This window comes from Cervus canadensis, chromosome 24 (assembly GCF_019320065.1).
Source record: "Cervus canadensis isolate Bull #8, Minnesota chromosome 24, ASM1932006v1, whole genome shotgun sequence".
NCBI lineage: Eukaryota > Metazoa > Chordata > Mammalia > Artiodactyla > Cervidae > Cervus > Cervus canadensis.
The window spans coordinates 45,370,707-45,383,296 of NC_057409.1; the positions used below are offsets into that span (position 1 = coordinate 45,370,707).

At 42.3% G+C, this 12,590-nt stretch overlaps 1 long non-coding RNA gene across 1 annotated transcript; it reads right to left on the reverse strand.

The window, feature by feature from the left end:
* Positions 1-862: 862 nt before the first annotated feature.
* Positions 863-8,034, reverse strand: LOC122426858. The gene is made up of 2 exons (XR_006265251.1): positions 7,893-8,034; positions 863-3,036 (listed from the first exon to the last, which is right to left on the reverse strand). It is a non-coding gene; the product is annotated as an uncharacterized LOC122426858 (long non-coding RNA).
* Positions 8,035-12,590: the final 4,556 nt, after the last annotated feature.

Here is a 12,590-nt window from a genome sequence, read left to right on the forward strand (position 1 = left end):
GTTTAGACTCAGTGGACATGAGTTTGAGCAAACTCTGAGAGATAGTGAAGGGCAGAGAAGTCTGGCATGCTGCAGTCCATGGAGTCACAAAGGAGACTTAGCGGCTATACAACAACTAATAGTTGTTATATACAGCAACTTAAAAAAAAGATCCCACACGCGGTAACAAAGATTCTGCATGCTGCAACTGTTGTTCATCACTATTCCCCAGCGGCCAGCACACTGCTGGTCGTCATAGTCACCCCGAAAATATTTGGGAATGAATGAATGAAATTTACACTGGCTGACTCTATCATTTCTCTTCCAGGTAAAAGAATCATGTGTAGCCAAATTAAGAAAGTAGCAATGATTAAAAGCAAATCTGGGCTCTGCACATGTAACCTCAATCATTCAGGTGCATAATCCATATTTTATCTGGAGTTGACCACATACATGTGTTATCAAAGGACAGCCTGCTGGTGGCTGAACCCAGAGAACAGGTATCAGGGGTTTAGGAAGGGATGTGTCAAGATATATCACCATCATATTTTAAGTACATCTAGAATCATGCAGTCTAGTGCAGTGTTTCTCAGCCTCCATACTATTGAAATTTGGGGCTGAACAGCCATTATTGTGAGGAGCTTTCATATGCTTTGTTGGACATTTAGTAGCATCCTTGGCTTCAATACACATTAGATGTCAATATTGCCCTATTATCAGTGGTAAACAACAAAAATGTCTCCAGAAATTGCTAAATGTCCCCAGGGAACAAAATCATCCCAGTTGAGAACCACCAGTCTAGAGGAACAGTTAGTCATCTTCAAGAGAATTGCCATCAAATCTTGGGTACCACACACACACAAAAAGAAACTAGAAGAGTAGATTGGTAGTAGGTTGCTTTTTATTCCTGGTGTGAGGACTAGCACAAAGTATTCAAAGGCTACAATGTGTAATCAATCTAGCTTCAGCTTCAGAGATAGACAAAAGATCCACTGGATGAAGCCTGAAGCTCACCAGAGATTTCCAAAAGAAGAAGGAGGTGAATTAAATGACCAGATAAAATAATTCATGCAACAGAGGTAGAATTTAATTACGGGTGACTGCAGTCTATGAATGTGAATCCAAAATGTGCCAAAGGCACATCATGCAATGATGACTGAAATGAAGCTCATGGTAAATGACTGGCTTATAAACCAGGGCTTCCTGGATGGCACACGGGATGAGCAGCATCAGGCAGGGGCCGTCATCAATAGGCAAGTCCAGGTAGACAGTTCAGAAGCTGCCAACCTGATGGTGTCACTGGCCCGTGGTCCTGGGAGGAAAACGCTTTATAAATCATCTTGATGTCAATCCAAGCACTTAGAAAAGCAGAACTGAGGTTTCAGGTCTCAGGTCTGGAAGGATGTGGCACGTGTCGAGATAAATGGGGTAAAGGGAAATGACAGGAATGAGACAGAAGTGAAACATGCTATACTTACTTGAATAAACACCCCAAGTCTTACTGCAGAAATGCAAATTTTGACACAGAGAAGGCAGCAAAACAGTTAAGTAAATCAGCCTAGAAGGAACTAGGATGGAAAAATGATTACAGGACAGAGCCCGCCCAAGGAAAACAGGAAACATGCTGTGCTGGAGAGAGAGCAGAAAGCCTTTCTCAAACAGACAATTCTACAAGCAAGTGGGAACTTGAAAGGAGATACGGAGCCACCAGTCCTTACACAAACACGCAGTAACCACAGAACAGCTGCCTGATGCAGAGCCGAGTCTGTGAATATGTCTTTGAAATTATCAGTGGCAACAGCTGAATAGGACAGAAGCTGTGAAGGCTTCTTCTCTATTAAGAGAGGCTTTTAGAAAAGATGTGGGAGACCACATACTTCATGATTTCAACAGCGAGGGAAAAGTGTTTTGAAGCTCTAAGCCATAGCTTGAATGTAAGAATTGCTAAGAAAGTTATGTTTAATTACAAAGAAATCAGCAGAAATTTTCAGCAGGGAAACTGTCCTGCAAATCCGTGAGGTTAAACTGCAAAGGAAAATGTTAATGGCTGAAGCAGGCTATCCAAAGAATTCAAACACCTTTCCGGAAAGCATTCGATGTTGTCCCTTGTTTAAAAAAAAAAAAATCCTAATCTGCAAAAAATATATTCTGGCATTTACAAGGCAAGCTATTTTGACCACAAGGAGAAAAAGAAGCTCCCAAACCAATTTTGAAATCAACTATCGGATTACAGTCAATATTTTGGCATGGCAGGAAGAACACTGAGGCTCATTTGAAATACTGTGTGCAGCTTTGATAAGGACATAAATATGGAGAAGATGGAGCAGGAAGCAACCAAATGATAAAGAGACTCAAAGGAGACATTCTTTACATTAGCACGTATCTTGCAAAATCAGCAACTGCACAGCACTTGGTCAGCAAAGAAGGGGATTTATGAGAGAATTTCATTGAGATGTTAAGGGAAAATCTAAAGGGATTACCAATGATAATGCAACAGGGCTGCTTAACTTGAATGTAAGACCAGGGTCTGCAAATTCAGGTGAATAAAAAAAAAGAAATTAAAAATATTTTTCTTGTTTGTTTGTTGGGGGAGGGTTTGGGGTTTTTGAGGAGGGAAGAGGAGTCTTGAGGAATATTGAATGGGAAAGAGGAATTGTCAGAGCTGCGGAAAGGATAAAGAAAGAAGAGCATGAATTTTACAGCATCTTGTAAATGACAGTATAAACTAGAGAAACAAACATTTTTCTCCTTGAGTCCACCCTTAGTTTTAAACTTCCCCTCATGGACCTACCTCATCAGTGAATTTTGTATAATCCTGCTCCACAATATAGAAAGCAACTTGTTTAACTGTAATAGAGAATCTGGGTCACATAGCTCAGACCTCTCAATGTCCTTCCTGGCTTTTTGCTTCTGTTATTTCAAGTCCAAGTGCTCCACCAAGATTCAGCCCAAATTCCGTCTTCTCTGGAAAGCCTTGCTGGCGTCTTCATTGGAAGCAATTTCTTCCTGTTCTGAGCTCTTCCACCTCGGCTTTCACGTTCATTCGACGCTGTTTAACTGCCAGGAAGGGGAAGCAAACTCTATCATAAGAAATTTAAAAGAAGGATCAATATGCATGTTTTCTGCTTTTCCTTAATACCTCTCACTGTAATTTTTGGTAAAGAAGTTACTCCTTTGGTAAAAGAGTTAACTTTAAAATGAGTTATAGATCGGTTGATGAAGTACACACAGCATCTCATAATAAACTCATTGCATCTTATTATCCTAGGAGAGTTGTGCAGTGGGGTTCTGTTGTGGTAACAATAATAGCTACTGCTTCCTGTCCCATTACTATATACTTGGCATAAGTTATGTCAAGAGCAAAGGAAAAAATGAAAGAACTAAAAGGTGAGTATGTAATTTTGAGTGATGAAAAGAAGCAGGAACAGATTAAAATTAGAGAATTGAGGTCTAATCTTATTAAGGTTTTAAAATGGAAGAGACCAATTTTCTTAGAAAAGAAAGGACTTTTAAATGCTAATATATGGTTATATTTATGCTACATTATTTCATTATGCTTTCATTAAGTGATCATACTATACAATAGATGAGTGTGTGTGTGTGTGTGTGTGTGTGTGTGTAAATGCATTTTTTAAAGTTCTAGAGTGACAGACACCTGTTAATAATTGTATTTTCCTCTAGGGAATGAAGTAACTAAGTAATTGAGTAAACCTGAACAAGATCTTATTTATGTCACCCCATTCAGAATGGGGTGTGAAAAGAGAAAGAGAGGAGATGTTTAAGGACGTTTGACTTGACTCTATTTGTGGATTATTTTTATATTCATATTCATGAATATGAATATGCATATTCATGTGTGTATCAGCCAGAGTCTCAGTCACAAGAAATAAATCACCCCAATTATCCTAACAGTGGGCATTTCATATAAAGAATTTAAACTCGGCATTAAAGAATGGAAAAAGTAAAAGGGGAACCCTGAAATATCACAGGAGAAATAGCTGTACAAAGCAGCCAGCACCTAGGGCTGGGGAACAGAGAGGAGGTTGGGATTGTTAGGTTTTAGGAGTTTGGAAGGGAGTTTAGCTGGTGCTACGGCCTCAGGACCGCAGAGGACAGAGGCAGATCTCTGACAAGTGGGTATCTGCAAAGACTGGGATAAGTGCAAACTGGAATCAGCAACCTCGGGGGAGGGGTTCCGGCGAAGGGCCCCTGCTGGGCAACACCCGCAGGAACAGGAGGGAAACAGGAAGCAGCTAGTTCTTCCTCTTCCTTCCATCTTTCTGTCTCCCTTTGGCGCCCCCTCATGGAGACAAGTGGCTGAGGTTCTTTCTCAGTCTCAGGGCATGTGCCTAGCTTATTAATGAACCTATTTACAGTTTATCGATTAAGCTGTGCTGCAAACTCTGATCCTGGGGGATGAAATAAACAATTCAGCTCTATCATAATCATAGGAGTCAGAAATGGCCTCAAAGAGGTTATAAATGTTCCCTCTGCTTACACAAAACCAGTTTCCTTGGAGAGGAACATTAGTTTGGTAGAGCACACACTGCTAGGAGCCAACATTTTTTAAATTCTCTTTTTGGCTCTGCTACTGAGTGGGCAGTCTTATGTAAACCACATAATCTCTTTAAAAATAACAATAATAAAAATTAATTCCTGAATGGTGCTCACCATGTGTCAGGCACTGTTTTATGTATATTAATTAATTTAATCCTTGCAACAGTTCTATGAGAGAAGGGACTTTAGCTACTTCACCCAAGGTCACAAAATAGTGAGGAAAAGGCCAGAGATTGAACCCAGCAGCCTGATACACAAATTTTCTCTTTATCACCAAGCATCACTGTCTCTCAAACATTTATATTACACGCCAGACACCATTCTACATTATTAAAATAGAGAAAAACCGTCTGAAGTAAGGACTGTCACCCTCAACTTACATATGAGAATAATGAATCCAGGGGGCTCTCTGGCCTCCATTTCTCTGTCTGTCATATGGGTAGGTTGGATCAGCTGACATTGATCCCAGTTTCTGCAGACACTGGGATTCTATAATTAAACAGCTCAAGGGTTCTGGCTAAAACCCAACTAGAAAAACTCATTTTACACATTTGCAGACCCCCTGATCTCACAAGTTTGATAATAGCCCACTCACTGTACAGAAGTACAAAAATTGCCAACTCAACACAGGTTATTATTCTCCATCATCTATTCTCTAAGAATTAGATGGGCAATAAAAGGAAGGGAATCAAAAATCATTTAGGGTAACACATTTCTTGCTTTCAGCAATTAGCTCCAAGATCATATCCACATCTAACTGTGTTATATTGGGAAAGGGATGACACACACTTTTTATTACTTCTCTTTTCCTCATTTTTTAATATTCTGTTTGACTTTTAGACTTTCAGTCTACCACAAGCCTTTGAGAAAGGTTAGTATTTTCACAGCGGAAAGGTTCAGAACCCAGGGAAGCTTGCCTGAGGACACCCACCTGATAAGAACTGAACTGGGATTTGAACTTGTGATGAGTTTTACCTAAAGTGACAGTATCAGGACTGTTAAGACTAAAATTGACCTTGTCTTCAAAAATCCTATTTTTTTTTTAAATAAAAACTCTCCTGTCAGTGTATATAACCTTGTAACTCTTGACAAGCCAAGGGATGGACATTGATAAACTCCCAGCTGAGTCAGCTGAGTGACCTGACTTCAGTGAATCCCTGTCAGCATCACCGTAGCAAGTCACAGACCAGCCACGTACCATGCTGACACCATCCAGGGTCCACAGGCATCTATTGTCCCTAGGAACTTCACACCACCCTACAGAGCCTGGTATGTAGAATATGGCAAAATCTTTAAGAACCTCAGGAATTCAGTGATTTTTATAAGGGCAGATACCTATCTTCTTAGAAATGTTCCTATGAAAAAAGTTGTGCATGTGGGCAAAATCAAGCCCCCTCTGCTCACCAACCCTTGATTGGTGCCACTTTTATCATTAAAAAAAAAAAAATTCCTAATAGTCTTTTGGACCCTAATCTTCTGGGAAATGAGGGTTGCCTGCCATAACAAGAGGTCTGCCTCAGAGAGAGATTTGATTCCTCATTTGAACATTTGTAGAAACCCCTAAAATAGTTTAGATAGAAATGAAAAGGATGGGAGGAGAGACAACCTCCAAGAGGGATGGTCCTGGAATGCAGGTTCCATGTGATTTACTCCAAGAGTAATTAAGCAATAAGAGGATGGAGCGCTTGCTCCTGATTCTCACCTTCCCTCCCCAGATGGGGCAGAAGTCCTCCGGGAATCCTCTCCTCCCGGTTACAGCACACTTCCCACAGCTGGTGCCCCAGGGCTGCCTCCAAACTCAAGATGAATGACTGCATTCAACCATCAAGGTCAACAGCCAACTGAATCCAACGCTACTGGAAGGAGGTTGGGAGGCTTTGGCATTTTGTTACCTGGGGTTCAAATCCCAGGTCCTCCACTGACTGTGCAAATCTATGCAAGTAACTTTGAGCCTGTTTCTTCATTTGACAAATCAGGGCAATAATACCCATTTCATTGGCTGGTGCGTCAGTTTTCAAAGGCTTTCATAACAAGTACCACAAACTAGGGGGCTCAGAATAACAGACACTTTTTCTGTCATAGTTCTGGAGGCCAGGAGACTGAAATCAAGATATCAAGGAGGCTAAGTTCTCTCTGAAGAGTCTAGGGAAGAATCCTTCCTTGCCTCAGCCCCTGACATTTCTTGGTGATGGCAGGATCACTGCAACCCCTGCCATCTCTTCACATCTCTCTGTGTCTCTGTTCTCCCCTCTTCTTATAAGGACATGAGTCATTAGATTTAGGGTCATGGCTAACCTGGGATGATCTCATCTTGATCCTTAACTAATTACATCTGCAGAAGACCCTATTACCAAATAAGACCAAATTCTGAAGGCCAGATGGACATAAATTCTTGTGGGGGCACTACCAACCCATGATAACTGTTTAGGGGATTGAATGAGAAGGGTGCAGTTAAAGCGCCTCGTTTAATACCTGCATGTTATAGGTCTTTAATAAATACAGGGATGATTTTTATTTTTTGTTATTACTGCTGCAGCTGGTCTCATCATTGCCTTCTGGGCAATAATGGAAAAGGGTTGATTTGGGAATGAAAGGACAGGTCTGAGGAGTGGCAAGGAAAGGGGCAGCGGAGAAAAAGCAGGAGGTTTGGAAAACGGGAGGAGAAAGTGCTGAGCGGACACTCATGACCTAATTTGCTCCAGTGCCCACACGGGCTTCCCCTGAGGCTCAGCTGGTAAAGCATCCGCCCGTAATGTGGGAGACCTGGGTTCGATCCCTGGCTTGGGAAGATCCCCTGGAGGAGGCAAAGGCTACCCACTCCAGTATTCTAGCCTGGAAAATTCTATGGTCTCTATAGTCCATGGGGTTGCAAAGAATCAGACACAACTGAGCTACTTTCACTCACTCACTCTGGATACACTGGGCGTGAAGTAGGAAAACTGGACATGTGAGCCCGACCCAGCCTGGCCATCTCCCCGTTGTGGTCTCACTGCCCTGAGGGAAAAGAAACTGAAGAATCTGGGGAAAAAATTCTCTACATGCTCACTTCTTCCTCTCCTGGTACAGATGCCTGCTTGTTCAGACATGTCTGACTCTTGTGAACCCATGGACTATAGCCCACCAGGCTCCTCTGTCCATGGAATTTTCTAGGCAAGAATACTGGAGCAGGTTTGCCATTTCCTACTCCAGGGGAATCTTCCTGACCCAAGGAACGAACCCTCATCTCCTGTGTCTCCTGCATTGCCAGGCAGATTATTCTTTACCACGGAGCCACCTGGGAAGCCCCTCTGGTACAGGTACTTCAGAATTTTTCATATGGGTGTAGGAGAAGAATTGCCTCTGGAAGCAAGACTCACCGAGCGTAGAGGCCTCCTCCCTGAAAAGTAAGTGGATCTCAGTGCTGAGTGTGGGGAGAAACTTCTGTTATTTCAGAAGATTCCTGAGCCCTGGAAATGAGCCAAGCGTAACAACACATGAAGTCAAAGGCAGCTGGAGAAGCTCGGCCTCTTCCGCCCCAAGGCCAGAATGACAGGCATCCCGGATGCTCTAAAATTTATCAGTGCCATTCTGAAGACACCAAAGTTTCACCCTGATATAAATTATACACCACCAAGCACTGTAGCTTGGGTCAGATTCCTGGGTCAGGAAGATTCCCTGGAGAAGGAAATGGCAATCCACTCCAGTATTCTTGCCTGGAGAATCCCATGAACAGAGGAGCTTGGCGGGCTACAGTCCATGGGGTTGCAAGAGTTGGACACGACTGAGCGATAAACCACCACCAAACACTGTAGCTAACAGTTTTGCTAGAACTGTGATACATGTTTATGTCACTGGAAGAGATCGAAGTGCAAGAGGTGAGTCATGACCAAAAAATTATTTAAGCCTATAGACTCTCTTGAAGACTAACTCCTTTCCTCCAGAGAAAGCCTTGTAGACTGTCAGCCAGGTGTCTGCTTTTTTGTAGCATGAACACTTTGACGGTCTGAGTCCATGGGCTACTTCTCAGAATAACGTTTTAAATAAAATAATAAAAAAGGGCAAAGCAAACAATGAAATCAAAAGACAGTTATTAAAACACCAACCCAAACAACCAATTTATGATATGTGCTTTTTTTCTCAATGCATTAATCACAAGTTCTAGGAACAGGTCTTATAGCTACTGTAATTTTTTGAAGTTAGGGGGAATTTAACCAATATTTCAAGATCTCTGCAGCAACTGTAGAGAGTTTGACAAATTTCGGTGGTTTAGTGTCTACGTTCATAATTGAAGAAATGCTAACTTTCAGTTGGGGTTAAGTGGAAATATACACATAGTTTTTTTTTTTTTTTTTCTTATCCAAGTTCACAAAATTCTCTTCCTAGGAGTCGGTGGACCCCATATTTCGAACCTCTATTCTGAGCAGACTTCAAAGGTACCCAAATTGTGGTGGGACTCTGCCAGCAAGCGCAGGCGCCAATTCAGTTACGTTAGCAAAGGAGGCCCCCTGCTGGCCAAAACGCGGCGGCCATCCATCCGAAAACTCAGTTGGCAGTGTTCGAAAACAATAGGTCAGGCAATTAATTCACTGACTCACATTAAGAAATGGAGCGCGGAAGGCTCCTTGTCAGCCAGGCCCTGGGGTATCTAATCAGTACAGATTTAAAAGTCCCATCTGGCTTAATGGGAAAGTGCTGAGGTTTATGCTGTTGGTCATTAGCAGAGGTGGAGATGCCAGCCTGGACCGCTGTTTCTAAGGCTGCTTCTTTCTCCTCTCCCGGTCAAGAACAAACTCTGCAGATTGCTTAAAGGCTAGATTTCCCCCGGGGCTTGTCTGACCAGGGTACTTAAAGCCTGGTTTCAGTGCTTGGAGCCAAGGGCAAAGGAAGGAGAGGAGATATGAATGCAGGACTTAGGATGTGCCAGAAACCAGGATAAGAATTTTCACGTGTGCTATTACTGTCAATTCCTAAAGCAATCCTGCATGAAGTTACTATTATTATTTACAGAGTCTTGGAGAGCTGTCACTTGCTCATGGTCACTCTGAATGAATGGCTGGGTGGGTTTGGGGGGATGGGTAGCCAGTCTGACGCCCAGTTTTTGCAATCTGAGGCCGGGAGAGTCCGGCCCCGGGCACCCACCACAGTTAGCACAGAGTTGTGGATCCGGGTGTCAGGTTTGAGCCCTGGGCTTCACACTAACAGCATGAACTTAGACAAGTTTATCAATCATCTGTGCCTCGTTTTCCCTATCTGGGAAAGAAGGATAGTAACAGTACCTATTACAAGAGTTGTTGTAAAGATCAAAGGTAAAACCCATAGAACAGTGCCCAATATCTGTAGATATTCAATAAATGACAGATGTTATTACTTCGAGAAAATGTTGCTTTCTGAACACTAACGCAACAACACAGCCAGCAACCTAAACCATCATTCCTCAATTAAAGGCAATTTTGTTCCCCAGGGAAGTTTTGGCCAAGTCTAGAGACATTTTTGGTTCTCACAACTAGGGACCATCTAATGGGTAGAGGCTGGCAATATTGTTAAACATCCTACAATGCACAGGTCCCTCAACAAAAAATCAAGTGGCTTTAAATGTTAATATTGTCAAGACTGAAAAACTCTGCCCTACTCTGAACACCAGTGAGGTGAAAAATAGTTTGTCAGATAGAATGGGGTATTAGGTGGAAACTGGAAACCCCATCCTAATGGAGGAGGGCCAGGCAATAACCAAGTACATAAACAAGAAACTCTTAGATGACCATAAATGCTGTGATAGAAGTAAACAGTGGCAGAGAGTGATGGGGTTGAGCTCCTTAAAGTGGATGAGAAGAATGTTTTCTTAGAGGAGGTGGCATTTAAACTGGACTTGAAGGACAGGAAGTGATCAGACAGCGAAGATCTAAGCAAAGAGCCTGGCTGGCAAAGGGACAGTCCCTGCAAAGGTATCAAGGCAGCGACGTGATGTGACTGAGGCCAGAAAGAATGGGCAGTTAGAGAGTAGTGGTGGGGAGGGAGGTCGAGAGTCAAAGAAAATTCCAGGAAGAGACCACAGGTGATTTCCTTTTGACAGTCCTACTTCCTGATATGCTTACTCCCTAGGAAAACATATTGCCTCAAAGTACGTGACAGTAACTAAAATATGTGATTTGCTATGTGATATACATTTTAAGTTGGTTTTTAAACTGTTGTTCTTTCTTTTAGGAAGCAGTAACGGGGAGTCTCTTCCTTAGCAACAAAGTAGTTAACAAGGTCAGTTATTGGATTTGGTTACTTCCGGTTTGAGATAAACCATGTTGCCTCTTCCTGTTCTCTGTTGCAGGGGGCTTGTTCAGATGCAGTAAGAGGAAGTTTCGGAGGAAGGAGGCCAGGACACAGTTCCATTCTACTCCTTTGGAGCCTGTCAGTGGCCCGGAGTAGAATGCAATACTGCAAAGCGTAGTTTGAGAATCAATAAGGCCAGGAGAGGAGGCAGGGAGAAGGGCTAGACATCTTGCCAGCCTTGTCCATAGCTCTTCTGCCCACCCAACATCAGAGGCTAAGGAAAGGCCTGTAAAAGGAGCCAATTATCTGATTTTTCCTCTGTGTCTGGTGGATTTCTCATATATTGCTGAGCCACAGTTGTAGTTTATTAAGCAAGTAAAGGAAGTAAATTTTGATAGAATGTCTAATAGACTGATTGGTTTATCAAAAGGAAGGGGGAGGAGTAGGCAGGAGGAGGTTTTTGTTTTTGAAGATGGGATAAACTATACCGGGATCCTCAGGGCAGGAATGTGTGTGTTTGGTGTAAATAGCAGGGATTGAGCCCCCTGAGGTCTGGACTTATTGTTTGAAGCATCCTTAAACAGCTCTGGACTCACAAGTCTTCTCCTGTGCTCTGTTACATTTAGTTTCAAAACTTGCTGGCCATGTTTAGGACTTTTTACCAGACCCATTAGAAAACACATGGGCTCTTACAGATGGTTCTCAGTGAAGCTGGCAAAGCAAGCCAGTCGGCTAATTACCAGAGTCAGCACTGGTTTACGACTCAAGTAACCCAATTCCGACAAATTGCTGATTGTCTTTTCCTCTTCCTTAATCTTAGGACCCCTAGTTTTATTCAGGGCAATAAATGATACCCAGCTAAAAGACTATGTATTTCCCAGAAGCCATATGACTTCTGTATGGCCATATGACTAACTCCTAGCCAATGAAATGAAGTGGCAGTGTTTTGTGTAACCTCTTGGAAAGCATCTTAAAAGACAGGTAATGTATACACTTTGCTCATTCTTTCCCCCCATTCTGTCACCTGGAATTTGGAAATGATGGTTGGAGCTCTACCAGCCATTGTGTGCTATGAGGACAGAGTCATACTCTAAGGAAGGTGTGGTGACTAGAAAGAGTCTAGATCTCCAAGGACTTTGTGGGGTTGGCATACTAGCCCAAAATATCTTGTCTCTGGACTTCTGTTATGTGTAAGAGAAAGCTGTTTCTATATTACTTTTTATATGACTTTAAAGTTTTCATTTAATGCAGTCAGAATTAATCCTAAATGGCCCACCAATATTTGCATAATGTACCCACATTGTGAGACTGAATGAACAAGATTAATACTTTCATAAAGTTGTATTTTATCTAAGCTTCTTAAAATTATCAGTTTGAAACAATAAGCAATTTATAATGAGATTGACATTATATAAAGTCTTAGCTGACTAATTTTGACTTAGTCTAAGGGGTATTTTAATGCACCTTGGCAGATCTAATCAAATGAAGAGAGTGGAATTCGGGTTTTGGTGGCTTTTTTTCACTTAAAACTGGTCTAAGACAGCTGAAATCATTGGTGAACAGTAACAGAGAGAGTACCTCACCTTATGGGTCCTATAGCAGCGCATCACTGATTCTGTTTGTATCATCAAAACATCTGGGATGTCTCTCTATCTCTTGAGCCTGCTGATCTCTCTGATGTAACAGTGTCTGCTGATGGCTTTACAGTAGCCCTCCCTAGGGCTGAAACAAGAGTAGTTCCTCAAAGCCAACTGCCTCTCACCAAATACTTCTCTCACTCTGCCTTCCAGCCACGTGATAAGAGTTGTACTTCC